Source organism: Calliopsis andreniformis, chromosome 7, assembly GCF_051401765.1.
Source record: "Calliopsis andreniformis isolate RMS-2024a chromosome 7, iyCalAndr_principal, whole genome shotgun sequence".
NCBI classification, from domain to species: Eukaryota; Metazoa; Arthropoda; class Insecta; order Hymenoptera; family Andrenidae; genus Calliopsis; species Calliopsis andreniformis.
In genome coordinates, this window is record NC_135068.1 from 7,128,591 (window position 1) to 7,139,708 (window position 11,118).

General features: G+C 38.4%; 1 protein-coding gene across 2 annotated transcripts in view; it reads right to left on the minus strand.

Moving 5' to 3' along the window:
• Nucleotides 1-10,105, minus strand: part of Nlg-5 (neuroligin 5) — a 60,510-nt gene extending 50,405 nt beyond the window's left edge. For both annotated transcript variants that reach the window (XM_076382065.1, XM_076382064.1), the window contains exon 1: nucleotides 9,977-10,105. The gene's annotated coding sequence lies outside the window, so the exon portion shown is untranslated. The remainder of the gene's footprint in view (nucleotides 1-9,976) is intronic.
• Nucleotides 10,106-11,118: the final 1,013 nt, after the last annotated feature.

The following is an 11,118-nucleotide window of genomic DNA, read 5'->3' on the forward strand; positions in this document are numbered from 1 at the left end:
CGTGTCGCGAGCACTTTCAAGAAGAGCCTCGAACGCGACGCGACATTAATAATATTTCGCGCCGACGAAGAAAGGGATTCGTCACGTCGCCGATATCCGCTGTTCGATTTATAAGTATCTGATGCGAGTGCGCACGAGGGAAGCTTAATAATCTTCGTTTCGAAAATTCATCATACTTCTTGCGATATTAAAAAAGAAAAGTATACTGGGTCTATCGAATGAAATTGTACAATAAGGATTTGTTGTATAATTGAGGGGCTTATATTAAAAACTACCCCTGACAATTTTTGCTTTCTTCTAGGACAGCAAAATTATACTTTGACATCCTCCTTAATTCTTGTATAATAAACCAATATTTTTTTAAATATTCATTGTGTTACAATTCGTAATATTTGATAGAGTATTTTTGTTATGAATTATTATTTTTGGCAATTTTTATTTATGCTTGTATTGGGTTTTTCAAATGGAGGAGGATCATTAAGTGTGCTTTGTTGGTTTAATTCCTTAAGTAGTATTAAGGCACATACGTGTTAAGGTGATCGATACTAATTATGGATTAAAGGCTTACTGACATTACTATGCTCCATAGTTAGGAGCAGAAAATTTCAAATGCTAGATTTATTGCCATGCTTAGAATGGAGGATGTTTCTCCACTTTTGAAACAGTCTGTATAAGTGTTTGTGTGCCTTTTTAGGGTTTTCTAGTTTTAAAGAGCTTTTACAAAACAAAAAGATGAAAAACTAGGCTTCTCTGTAGCTTTGACAATTTTGAAAAAATATGTGATATACTCTTCCCGAATTTGAGATAGTATTTTAATTTATAATGTCAACGAAATAAGTCTGCAATATTTATTCCTATTTCTGAGGCAGCCAATGCATTAATCATAGTTAATACAATTATGATGGAAAATTTTGTATTAAATTTTGCAGCACATAGACTTCTTATAAAAATGCTGCAAAAGACTTCTTATAAGTTTCCAGAAGATAATCATCTCACTTACAATTATTCAATGTTTTCAGATCTTTCGTTTGAGTATGAGACACGTTAATATCCATTTGTTTCTCTAATTATATTAGGATTCGTGGACCCTTTTCTTTTGTTCTGTGTAAAACAGAAGATTATTTTTTGTACAGAAAAACGATGCGCTTTGTGCTGAAAGGAAGACACAGTTCGCATGTTGCGACGCTAATCCATTTTAATATCAAAGAAATCTTGTGTTAACGAAGCATATCCCTTGCCATTTCGTTTTTAACAATAATTAAATATGTCTTTTGCCTTGTACTTACACGATTTTACTTTGAGGTACATGTGTCCTCCATTTTTTTACGTTTTGTTACAAACACATTCTATACCACCCTTTAACAAGACATAAATGGATTTTTTTAAAAATAATTTTCTTAATTATCCACTTTCAACTCGAAATAATTTATCTCGAAGTATTAACAGTGTTTATAAAGAGATATTTTTTTTCTTATTTTACATGTTATTTTAAATTCGTCTGTTCAATATTTACCGAAATTTATTTTATTTTGACAAAAATTAAAGGAGTTTAATCTAATATATTTTAAACAAGGAAAGTTTTGTATTAAAATTCAGGGTACAAATATTTTCATGGAAAATACCTTTGAGGGCGAATAAAAGGCATGTATTTTTCCTAACCACGAAACGCAACGAGTAAAGGTTAAAGATTTCAGCTTCGGCGGCAGTAAAACCCAGAAAATCTCATTAAAATCCTTGTACAAGTTTCCTTCTTCCTTCTTTTTCCGCGGACGGTGAAAAAAGGGACGAAGGAAACTTGAAGGTATCGTTAATTAACCCTGTTTGTCACGAGAAGGGAAAAAGTTTTCACTTTGGCAATCTCGGGAATAGTCAAGGATACTTTTACTATGTTTCTCGTGGATACACGAACATCAGAGGTCTGTGCAACGAGTAAGAGTGTTAGGAATATAAAAAGTTTGAAAATTTTATTTTGTTGGATACTAGTTGGCTACTAGTGTACTGATAATTCACTACTACTGAATTATAAATATCCATAGATTATTAGCAGGTTACTAATTGATTGACTTGGCCACTGCTTGACTATTAATCGACTGAATGAGGTGATTGCTATTCAAAACCTCTATATGCAAATATCCAATATCCTTCCATGTATAAAGGAAGTGATATACAGGGAAAAATTCACTAATTTCATTGAACATTGGTTTAAACGTAGAACGAATAAATGAATGGTCAATTAATTAATTTAACGAGATAGTTCTTATATCTTATTGGCGCCTGAAGTACTTCCCTCTTCATTCCTTCCTTCCTAATTGAAGTCAAGAACGACGCTTCGTTTTACCGAGTATCTTCTATGCCAATGAATGTACAATATAGCGCAATAAATGTCGTAAGAAAAGGAGAATGTGTACTGGAGTGAGAGTCGAGGAGGGACGCTAAAGAATAGTCGACGGAATTCATTTAATTACCTTCAGTGTTAATTAGTTTGTCCGTCGCTTCTTGCGAGCAAAGGGAACTCCTAATAACAAAAGAATTTATTCTGACATGAATATAATGGATTCGAATTCGATATAATTGTTGAACGAGATAATTCACTTGAATATTTCAAAAAAAGGATCGCTTAAATGGAGAAATAAAAATCCGCTGGGAATCGAGTTTTCACGAAACGAATAATTACCAGTCTCCCCCTCGAGAAGGTAGTTGGCGACATCAATAATGAAAGAGTGTACAAAATTATGGGCCATTCAGTACATCTTTTTAAGTGTTTGACATTAATTAGGGTCCAGCTCTTTCAAGGAACCTCGAGCACCGCGTAAATACTTTAAACTTTTTCTGAAGCTTCCCCAGAGAAAATGACTTTTCAGCGAAAAGACACGAAGAAAACGCCTGCTTTTCAGCTTCAGTATATCTCACTGTCTACTTAAAACCTAGCATAATACCAAGGAAAACAGAACACCCTGAGGACTTCATTTACCCCACTCGCCCCAATATTCTTTTCAATCGCCAATTCAGCGTCGGGGCCAGCACGAACATCAACAGACCCTTTACCCAAGACCCAACGCACAACCATGTTCGTATCAACCTCTCGAGCTTCTCGATCGATCCGTCGAGAACAACTGCCATTTGCATCCACAGGAGACAGACCGAGAACGAAAGTGTTCCAACTAAGACCAGGATCTGGCGGAATCTCATTTAGTTTCGAATTTCACTTCCACCCTAGATGGGGTGCGAGGGGGGTCGATGGGTGGGGTGTATCGATTATTTGAGGAGACGTGTCGATCGTACTTAAGGCGACACCGTGTTCTCAGTGTAAACGCAGCCCGATGTCTCGAAACTACTTACGTCACCCTGCCCACTCCTTTGCCACCCCTCTGTCAATTCGGGGTAAACAGCGGGTTGTTTGACCGAAGGAAAAGTTGGGCGACACAGGGCTCGTCAGCGACTGTTACACGGGGCCAAGAAAGAGGGACGAGGGGCAAGGGGGTGACGGAGGCGACGAGTCCTTCGAGCTTCTTTTATTTCCAGCTCCCTCGGTCGGCTTTATTCCTCGCTCCTTTTTTTTCCCTCTGTCCGCTCCAACGAGGAGTATTCATTGTCCACTCGCGAACTTTTCGAGCTTTCGTGCTTTCGGGCCAGAGGAGGCGCACAAAAAGGAAAATACAGAAAGGAGGGGTCGGGGGCGGAGGAGATTGATTGTGAGACCGCCAGGCACAGACCAGTCGCACTTTCGCTGCGCCTCCTCCCACCACCTCTACACGCTTTCCTCCGTTGCTTTCCGAGTCCTGATGAATTTATGATAACGTTTAGTGTCCAGCTTGAGCCGAGTATTCGCTTCCTTTTTGTTCCCCCGCGGTGGACTCTGCGGAAGGGAGCGTTAAATGCGCGGTGGCGCGATTATGGGAGTGAGGATTTTCTCTGCAATAGGATTTGCATGTCGATAATAAGTAAAATAGAAGTAATATATAGCGACCACTTGGCGAAAACGTTGTGGAGCTTTGGACTACTGTTGCTGCTTGAAAAGAAGTGCAATAATCATCCTACAGTCCAATTTTCTAGAGTCCAGTCCTGGTGGCTCTTCGACCATATATACCTATAGACACCGCTTCAGATAAATTCCTTTAAGCAAAGATAATATTATCTACGTGACGTCACACACGGGCAAAGTGTATAAGCTATGATAATATGACACATCTGCAATTTCGAAAGAGTGGCACATGTGTATGGTTACTGTGATGAAAAAGTATCTTTTGACATGTAAAGAGAGTTAGAATTATAATTATGAATTTTTATAATTGTGAGTTTTAATTGAGGAACAAGTTTTGTAATCATATTTTCTTTTATTTTGGAATGTAATTTAATTGCACTACTCCCTGACTTAGATAAAGATTTATGTACTGATTAGTGTATAATTATTGTATTAAGATAGCATTAAGTTTGAATTTTTATGCTAATTATTGGCTGATGAATATTTTCGCCAATTCATGTACTGATTAAAGACTAAATAATTAGAATATTAGTTAATAGTTCACAAGAGTCTGGCGTTGCAAAAGGTAAACAAGGGTCTGACGCCCATTTTCAGAGGGTGTGTATGAACAATGTGTCGTGAATTCTTAAATATGTTTACAAGTTCCTCGCTCAACTATCAAACAAGGAATTGAAAGCAGACTGTGTACATGTCGTTAACAATTAATGATCACAGGAACCAACAAAAACGTTGCGGTGTATTTCAAAATATAACAAATTAAAAAGTTGAAATAATGTACTAGACAAATTATTTGTCATAAAAATGAATTTCCATATTAAATTCCAAGTCTTTCTAGAGTAAATTCCAGTACGTGTATTTCGATCTCTTATCTTCCTTGAGAATATAAGGGGTTCATATTTTCAAGCCCGCTATCACGTCCTCCCTATTTGTGTATCTCTCTCTTTCTGCATGTTGGCGCGCTCAATATGCATGTGACTTGAAACCTCGTATCTCGCGAGACTTTTCTTCTTTTCCATTATTAAATATTAATATACCTTACGGTTTCACGAGGGAACGGGAATCCTCGCGGAGGAAATACGAACGTAAGGGAATCCACTAACGCTGCTGCGTATTTCTCCTCCTCGTTTCTGATACCTTCTGCGACCAATATCAAGAAAAAACAGAGATGCATATTTTCCCTGATTTTCCTGCACATTCGCAGCCAGCAATGACATTTTCTTCAGCCTGAAATTCATGCAATAGCTTATTAAGACGCCGTTGCAAATAAAACTTCAAACACACAATTTTTTCGTTATAAAGTGAGTCAAGACTGGCGACGATCTTATATCGTGTACCACCATCAAAAGATACTGATGTACTAGGAACATGAAATTTATTTACCCTAGAGTATTACTTTGAACAGCTGAAGAAAATAAGATTTTTTAGTCACCAGAAATATTCTATTTTTTTATTTATTTTCCCTGTTTATTAAAAGCTCGATCTGCTTATTTTTATCGTGTGACTCTTTTTCCTCTCAGATGAGAGGGTACGAAAGGGGTATGCTGGTGATCTTCTCGCTATTTCACCGCAGTCGATGAATTTGTGGCGACACTCTGAGAAATTTTAAGGGATCCCCTCGACCATCCCGAATGTCGACGATCTCTATTTCCGAACAGGGAAACGGAGCGAAGAAAGAGCCCAACCTTATCCCGATTCACCAGTTTGATTTCAGATTGGACGAACGTATACTCAATTTTCCTGCGTGGATCGATGCCCCCACTTTTTGCTCTGCTCCCGACAATTCACAGTCTCCTTGTCGCATCAGCAAATTAGATTACTCCGAGGAGCCTTCTGGAACTTTCTTGCTTGCTTTGCCCCTTGGCGATTTCCTTTATTTACCCCGATTTCGGGGCACCGACCAAGTGGGGCACTTCGAGTCCTCTGGAAAATTAGAATACTCGTGTTTCTACAAGTGCTAGGGAGACTCTGCGATACAGTAATGTGAAGAGACTCCGAGTTGACAGCGAGCATGCAGGATTGACACTAGAAGTTAGGATTTTCGTGAAAAATTGGGTAGCTAACTGTGTGTAACAGTGGTTTGCCTGATTTTGTAATTTTCAGCTTCGGACCAACACGATTGCGTTAGAATTTCGAAGTTCCTCAAAAAATTGGATATTAATGTATTACTTTTCTAGGTGCATATGTTCCTTTTGATGCCAGCTAACAGTACATATTATTAATTAGTCTAATTTTACAATTTTTCGCTCCGAACCAATACGATTGCGTTATAATTTTCAAGTTTCTCAAAAGATTGGACATTAGTGTATTATTTTCCTGGGTGCATATGTTCCTTTTGATGCCAGCTAACAGTACATATTATTAATTTGTCTAATTTTACAATTTTTCGCTCCGAACCAATACGATTGCATTATAATTTTCAAGTTTCTCAAAAGATTGGACATTAGTGTATTATTTTTCTGGGTGCATATGTTCCTTTTCATGCCAGTTAACAGTACATATTATTAATTTGCCTAATTTTACAATTTTTCGCTCCGAACCAATACGATTGCGTTATAATTTTCAAGTTTCTCAAAAGATTGGGCATTAGTGTATTATTTTTCTGGGTGCATATGTTCCTTTTGATGTCAGCTAATAGTACATATCATTGGTTTTTCTAATTTTACAATTTTTCGCTTTAAACCAATACGATTGCGTCATCATTTTCAAGTTTCTCGAAAAATTGGACACTAGTGTATTATTTTTCTGAGTTCGTGTGCTTCTTTTGACGTTAGCTAAATTTATACATCAGTGATTTTCCCGCTGGTATGATTTTGGGTCCCGGACCAATACGACTGCTTCACAATTTCGAACTTTCTCGATACATTTACCATTTCCATATCTATTTTCTTGTGCATATATGTTCTTCTCGATGTTCTTAGCCATATATGCCATTGGTTTGTGGATTGACGCGACTTTGAATTTCAGAGCAGTATGACTACATCGTAATTTTGAACTTTCTTGAAAGATTCTGTAGTAGTCCATCTACTTCTTCCTCTACGTGCACATGTTCTTATTACATTTTTAAAAGAACACTGAAGAAGCGTAAGCAAATTGTTGAAGTTAATTAAAACTTTAAAAAATTTGCTACAACTTTGCAAGTAGGTTGTCCGTATAAAGTTTTGCACATTTTTCACTGTCTACTTAGGATGTACATTTTCCAAAGTTTTTATGGATAAAAATTATTGATAATGCAACAGCATTCATATTGCGCAGTTGATTAAATTTACAATGACTAATTATTTCGTCATCTCTGTGATTATCGTCGTGAATCATTTATTTAATGAAATGGAATCTCCGATGAAATGTATAACAATCCGCATTTAGCTCGATGTCACATAATGAGACATTCATGTCTGCTTAATTATTGCTAGAATGTCAATCATACTCCATAATTTACAATTAAATGAAAGCAATACCTTTACATTAAATTTCCTGTCTTTTATATCAATCTGATATTTGCCTTTAATCTACATTTCATAAATTTCGTTACAATCTTCACTGTCATACAGTTCCTTCACTTACAATTATAGCTTCTGTGGTATTATATAAGATGTTTCAAAAAACGAGGTCACTAATTTCCTTAAAATTTTCTATTTTTTTAGAAATTGAACTTTTCAAGGAATTTACTAAAGACTGTACTAAAGGCTAAGAATTGTTACATCAAAATTAATGGAAGCAATTCGTTCTGGAAATACCACCCTCACTTCCACGACGAATAGCATTTGGGGCCAAACGAAGTTATCGTTCAAACCGGAATAAGGGCCAATAGTCTGTAACAGCTAATATTACAGACGTAATTTCCTCTCAGCGTTTCCCTCGGCAAACTCTCGAAGATCCCAGCATGCCCGGAATAACGGGAAAGGGGATTTTCAAGAAAATGAGAGGGAGATAACGTTAATTTACTGTCCAGTTGTTTTCGATTTCTCTCCCGACTATCCTTACGGAATTTAACTTCGTTTTAATAAACGCAACGAACCCTATCCGCGGTTTATCAAGGAGGAAGAATAATCCTTCGTTTAGGGGAGAACCCCGTCCCTGTTCCCATCACTCTCCCCGCGCTTCTTCTTGAGCTTTTGTGCCTTTGACTGGAAAGTGGAGAAACAGTCAAGGCTTTATGAAGTAACGTAAAGAGCTCCCGCTCGAAAGTTTCCTTATCGACGTCCTTTTGTGCAATTGCGAATCTACCGTTTGTTATCAGTAATCCGGGGTATTTCATCGGCCAGCTATCGGGCGACGTCGAAATAAAAATAAAACGAGGAAAGCGGAATATGAAAGCTGATAAGAACTTCGAATCTTGCGGAGGACAAAAGGCTGCGCATCGAAACTTGGTAATATCTACTGGCTTCGCAGATTGAAGCTGTTTCGATTCCCGGAGCGACACGACTGCGCCGCGATTCTCGGAGCGACACGAACGCGCTGCTATTCTCACTTTTCTCGAAAAATCCCAGATTAATCTGTTTGGTTTCCTGCACGCATGTGTGCCTTTTGATGTTGGTTAACGGTCTATGGTGTTAGTTTCACGAGATAGATCAATTGAAAATTCCACGTCGATATCACTAGACGCCAATATGTCGATTTTTTTATAAATTTGACTGATTTACGACTTTTATTCTACATACGCTTTTGTGTGCCTCTGGATTCTACAGTCTACATTATCTTACAAGGCAAATGGAGCTGAATCACTAATTCCAGGGGTTTTTCCAGACCCCACTAATTTGCTTGATTTGTCGTTATTAGCCTACAGGGTTAATGAAATAACTTAAACACGAGCTGAATTCGCATCGCGATATCGCTCGTATGTAAATTCTCACCGAGCAAAACAGATAGTTTCTGTTACGAGCGTCGGTGGCGATGGCAGATAGTCTGTGGAATGCATCAGTAGAAATGCATGGGATAAGTCAGCCGTGTGCACTGTAACTACAACTGTTAACTATATCGAGTGCGAACTTCGCTCGTAGTAAAAGGCATAAATAACAAGAACTTCGCGCTGCAGATAATGCAATGGGCTAAATGTGTCTCCGTGTTGCCGCTGACAATAGATAACTGTAGAACAGGCTAAGTAGAAATGCGCGACATAAGTCAGACGAAAGGCTTCCTACTATTCTCCCTATTTGAGTCATCAAGTTTGGCCCTCGAATGACTTTAATGTTGCTCGAAAGAAGCCATAGATTATATTCTATAGCGTATTCTATATTGTAAGATTATGTTCTATAGCGAGGAAACTTTCTTTGTCTTCAATTTTGAACAGTGGCGCTCAACTTTATCACGGTTAACGTTGAACATTGAGAGAAAATAATTTAAAGGTTGACCTGAAAACTCTTAGAAAATTCTTGGAACGTAGATTTTACAATGTTTTTAGACTTTACAACCTCGTTGTAGAGTTTTAATGATGGTATCAAATTCCTCTACAGTGCTTACTTGACATAACCTCAAAATTCAACAGCGAACAGCAACAAGCTTATGAAGAATAAAACACAGATTTCCTAAGTAACTCGTCGAACATTGTTATCTGTCTAGTTGAAACAATTTTAAGAAGTAGTTTGTAGCAGCATCGAGCTTATAATGAGAAAATACTGTAATTAAATACTTCCAGCGAAGTTGAATGCTTTTAATTATTCCTCCTTAGTGTTTCTTGAAGTCGTTTTCGACCAGTTATCAAGAATCCCGCGCGAAATTCGGACAATCTATTTTCGAGGATATACGCGGAGAAAAGTAATTTTCTGTGGTCTTCCTTGAACAATTTCTCTGAAGTGGGAGGTGGGTGTGGGAGTTCGGGGGATCCCGCGGAAACGAGGAAACGGCGAAATTTACTGCGCGCGGCTCATTTCGGGCCCCTCAGAATAAATGGACACTCGTCTGGCGGCGATGTAAGCTCGCGGGGGAAGACGTGCCGCTGCGGCGGTTTATCGCCGAGACAAACGGAGCGATTAAAACAGAAATAAACGCTTCACTTACCGGCGCTCCTCGCGCGATTCATAAAGCCTTCCAAATGTCCATCCTCGCGCAGTCAGACACGCCAGCCATGAGAAATAATCCGAGGATTTCGCCTCCCTGTCCCCCGATGTCTACGTGCGCCCTGGGAATTAAGTGTCTCTTCAGGATCCACGCGACTGCGGCCTCCGACTGGAGGTTTCCATGGCTGCGACAGAAACGAAACGGGCTGGTTACTTTTCAAATTAATACTGTAATAGCGGCCGCTTCAGCTGGAGAAATGAATACCGCGAGGAATGTACAGGCTTTAGACAGTTAATAAAAATGTGGACTCTTTTATAAGATGGGTTGTAGATATTAAAATTGGAAAATAGCTCGTGTACACATACACTGCCAAGCAAAACCTTGGCATTACGTATTTGTTCATTTTTATTAAATCATAGTGCAGCACTTTCTGCGCTATATTTTCTGTGAGAACTTTCTCGTTATATGTTCGCCTGATTCGTTCACCGAAATTTCCACAACTTGAAAGGATTCAAAATTATTCTTTTTAATTGTGCCTGGTAGAATAAGTTCTAATTTAAGGAAGAGGAGAATTTCTGTCCTGTTTACGATACATGTCCCTGGTTAATCCCAAGCAATGAATATATAACGACAATTCACTGTATATGGCGAGGTATTCTTGGCTCAAAGATAATATCTTCAATAATTACGACAATGTTTTTCATTTCAACATGACGAGTAGCTTCCAGGAGCCACAAAGAGCAGTAACAAGGGGAAAAATTTGTAATCCATCTGGGAATAAGAATAACATTCTTCTGTAATAGTAACGCTCATATTTCTCAGAGCAGACTTTTCCATCCTTTCCCGTCAGAAATCGATCGAACACACAAAGCTTCCTGCAGTGCCGGGAAATAACGACTCGCGTGACTCCTCGTGTCAGTATCATCAATATCTACTGAGGATGCCTCAGATTTAATCCCAACACTATATGTCGCACGTATCGCGAGGCGTTACTTCTTCGAGTTATACTTTCCCCCTCCCTCGCTTGTGCACATAATCAATATTGATGTTGGATTAAGCTACAATTCATTCGACACCTTATATCGGATGTCAGCGGAAGTGGCAGGTTGAGCTTAGCTTACGGCGAGGAATAAAAGCGGGAA